This window comes from Tamandua tetradactyla, chromosome 12, assembly GCF_023851605.1.
Source record: "Tamandua tetradactyla isolate mTamTet1 chromosome 12, mTamTet1.pri, whole genome shotgun sequence".
Classification (NCBI taxonomy): Eukaryota; Metazoa; Chordata; class Mammalia; order Pilosa; family Myrmecophagidae; genus Tamandua; species Tamandua tetradactyla.
This window is the reverse complement of record NC_135338.1, coordinates 95,426,903-95,431,235: the sequence shown is the minus strand read 5'-3', so window position 1 is coordinate 95,431,235 and position 4,333 is coordinate 95,426,903.

Here is a 4,333-nt window from a genome sequence, read left to right as displayed (position 1 = left end):
GATCAGTTTGGGGAGAACTGACAATATTTAGTTATTCAATACATAAACATACACATATTTCTCCATTTATTTAGACTTTCATTTTTTTACTTCATGTTTCTTAGTTTTTAGCATAAAGATCATGCACATATTTTGTTAGATTTATACCTAAGTATTACATGTTTTTAATGCTATTATAAAAGATACTGTAAACATGTCTAACTTAAAATTGTTCATTGCTATTATTATTGGTTTTGTATTCTGTGACCTTGCTGAAATCACTTTTTAGTTATTAGAGTTTATTTATACTTTCTTTGGGATTTTCTACTTAGATGATCATTAATCTGCAAATAGAGGCTGTGCTGGTTTGAAATGATGTATGTATCCGAGGAAAGCCATGTTTTAATCCTAATCCTATTTTGTAAAAGCAGCCATTTCTTCTAACCCCTATTCAGTATTGAATGTTTGAAACTGTAATTAAATCATCTCCCTGGAGATGTGATTTAATCAAGAGTGGTTGTTAAACTGGATTAGCTGGAGACATGTCTCCACCCATTTGGGCGAGTCTTGAATGGTTTACTGGAGTCCTATAAAAGAAGAAACATTCTGGAGAATGAGAGATTCAGAGAAAGCAGAGAATGCTGCAGCACCACGAAGCAGTCCATGAGCCAGCAACCTTTGGAGATGAAGAAGGAAAACGCCTTGTGGGGAGCTTCATGAAACAGGAAGCCAGGAAAGAAAGCTAGCAGATGATGCTGTGTTTGCCATGTGCCCTCACAGCCTGAGAGAGAAGCCCTGATTGTGTTCACCACATGCCTTCTCACTTGAGAGAAAAACCCTGAACTTCGTTGGCCTTCTTGAACCAAGGTATCTTTCCCTGGATACCTTTGATTGGACATTTCTATAGACTTGTTCTAAGTGGAACATTTTCTTGGACTTAGAACTATAAACCAGCAACTTATTAAATTCCCCCCTTTAAAAGCCATTCCATTTCTGGTATATTGCTTTAAGGCAGCTAGCAAACTAGAACAGAGGCAGTTTTATTTTTTCCTTTTTAATCTGTATGCATTGATTCCCCTCCCCTACCTCACTGCACTAGAGAGAATGTTCAGTGTGATGTTGGATAAGATTGGTGACAGCAGACATCCTTGCCTTTTTCCGGTCTTGGGGCAAAGCAACCAGCTTTTCATGATCAAGCATTTTTCATGGTTAAGATATTTACTGTAGGGTTTTTGCAGATGACATTTATCATATTGAGATCATTCCCTTAACTTCTTATTTGTCAAGAATAGTTGTCATGAATGTGTGTCAAATTTTGTCAGAGGTTTTTCTGCATCTATTGAGATGATTGCATGGTTTTTCTTCTTTAGTCTGTTCATTTGGTTTCATTGATTTTCAAATGCTGAAACAAATTTGGTTTCCTAAGAGAAACACCATTTATTCATGATGCATTATCCTGTTTCTACATTGCTGAATTAAATTTCCAAATATTCTATGGAAAACTTTTGTGTATAGATCATGAAGGACACTGCTGTGTAAATTTCTTTTCTTCTAATGTCTTTATTTTAGTATCAGGGCAAATCTAATTTTACAACAGGGGTAGGGAAATGTTCCCTCCTCTCCCTTGTTCTCTGGAAAAGCTTACACAGAAAGGTATTATTTTTTCCATATATGCTTGGTGGAATTCTCCAAGACACCTGGGTCTGAAAACTAATAATTCTATAAATTTACCTTTAAGTACTGCTTTAGCTGCATCTCACAATTGTTAATGTGTTTTATTTTAATTTTAGTTCAGTTCATAAGATTTTCTAATATCCCTTATAACTTTTTCCTTTGGCTCATGGGTTATTTAGAAATGTATGTTTAATGTCCAAATATGCGGGGATTCTCTAGATACTTTTCTATTGTTCATTACTAAATTCCTTAGAGTCAGATAGCATAGTTTCCACGATTCAAATTCTTTTACATTTGCTGAGGTTTATTTCATAGAACAGAATAAAATTTATCTTAGTGAATGCTTCATGTGCACTAGAAAATAATATGCATATTTCTGTTTGGTAGATTATTCTATGAATGTCAGTTAGGGCACATTAGAAGATAGAGTCATTTAGGTCTACTACTGCCACACTGATCTTTTGTTTACTTGCTCTATTTATTCCTGAGAGAGGAATGTTAAAGTTAGCAACTCTTAGTTTTTGGTTCATGTATTTCGAAGCTCTGTATATTAGGTACATGCGCATGTAGGATTATTTTACCTTTTTGATGAATAACTCCTTTATAAATACTTAATGTCCTTTTTTATCCTTGATAATATTTCTTCTTCTGAATATTTAAATATCCATTCCAGCTTTCTTTTTCATTAGTGTTTTCATGCATATCTCTTCCCATCCTTTTACTTTTATCCTATCTATATTTTATGTGTAAAGTGAGTTTCTTAGAAATCAGCATATGATCAGGCCTTGCTTTGGTATCCAATATTACAATATTTGTCTTTTATTTGAGATGTTAAGAGAAGTTTAATGAAATAATCAATACAGACAGTTTAACATCTATATGAAAAAATGTGTCCCATGTATTTCTTGATCATCCTAAATTCCATACCCCACCCCCATTTTCCTGCCTGATTTTGGATCAAGTGCTTAGGGACAGTCCTTGCTTTGCACAGTGTGAAGCTATAAAAATGAAAGTGTGAACCGCAATCCTGTAAAGCAATCTTAATAATCAATGGGCTAACCTACCATTGTTGTGTGATTTTTAAATATTTGTCGTCAAAATGGTAAAATCTCTCTTATTGTTAATAACAAATGCATAGCAAAATGAAAAAATAGTAAAATGAATATTTTTAGTACACTGCAATTTAAAACATTATAGACATTAATTAAGTGTTTTATTCATTTGAAAGTAATTATAAAACATAATATAAGCAAGGCTTGCCTTGTTATTTTTATCCTGTAATTTGAGATGCAGAGTTTATATTTTTCTCCTTATACATTTTCACTCTTTTCTAAGTTTTGATCCACTTCCAACATATTGTTTTTTGTGCTTTCAATATCATGATGAACTATCACTGGGAGTTACTTCAGTGTAAAGATTCTTATCAGCATAAATTCCTCTAAGATATCTTTTCTTTCCTGTTTCTTCTAAGATTCATAATTTAAAATATACATGAACAGCACTTTGAAGTCTGCCTTCAAATAATATTATGCTACTTCATGTATAGTACAAGAACCTTACAACATTATACTTTTAATTCCTCCCACCTTAACTTTTTGATATCCATGTCATACATTTTACATTTAAATGTCATAAACTCCACAATACATAGTTATTATTTTTCCTTTAGACCATAAATTAGCTTTTAGATCCATTAAAATTAAGAAAATTGTCTTTTATATTTACCTTTACTTTTAGCATTAACAGAATTCTATTTTCTTTTTTTTCTGATTCGACATTCCTCCTGGTACTCTATTTCTTCTGTGTGAAAAAAAGTTTGGTTGATGATAATATTTTTCAGCTCTTTTTTGTTTCTGTTTCTCTGAAAAAGAATTAAATTTATCTTGAGTTTGAAGAGAGATTTTTGTTGGGATTCAAAATGTAGGTTGACAGCTTTTATTTTTCCTTCCAGAATTTTAAAAATGTTATTCCATTTTCTCCTGGTTTGCATTGCTTTTGTTGAGAAATCTGCTATAATTCTTATCTTTGTCCTTGTGTATGAAATGTGACTTGTTTCACTGCGTTTAAAGATTTTCTTTATAACTTTTGTTCTCAGCAGTTTGATCATATGTGTCTTGGTGTTTCTCTGCTTTAAAATTTTGTTTTATTTTTTTCCCTGCTTGGAAACTCTCTGTATTTTCTGAAATATATTTTGATATTTTTCATGATTTTTGGAAAATTCTTAATCTTTATCCCTTTATATTTTCTTCTCTTTTTTACTTTCTGAGGCTACAATTACATATATTTTAGATTAATTGGGTTCATACAGCTCCTGGGTGCTCTTATGTTTTTGCATTTGTTTACAAAACTTTTTCCTGTCTGTCTCAATATATTGATGAGCCCATTCAACTATTTCTTATTTTTTATATGATTTTTTAAAAAAGTATTTGTACCATCCTCATTTGCTTCTTTATCAAGGTACCTATCTCTCTGCTGAAGTTTTTTTTATCTCTTCATGCATATTATGAACCTTTTCATTAGATCCTTTAACATACTAGTCATAGATCTTTTCAAGCTCTTATATTATAGTTGCAATGTGTGCTTTACCTCTGAGTCTGCTTTTGTTAATTGCTTTGCCTCTTTACAATATTTTTCCCCTTGATTTTGTGGGAAAATCAAATACATTTTACTAAGTTACACA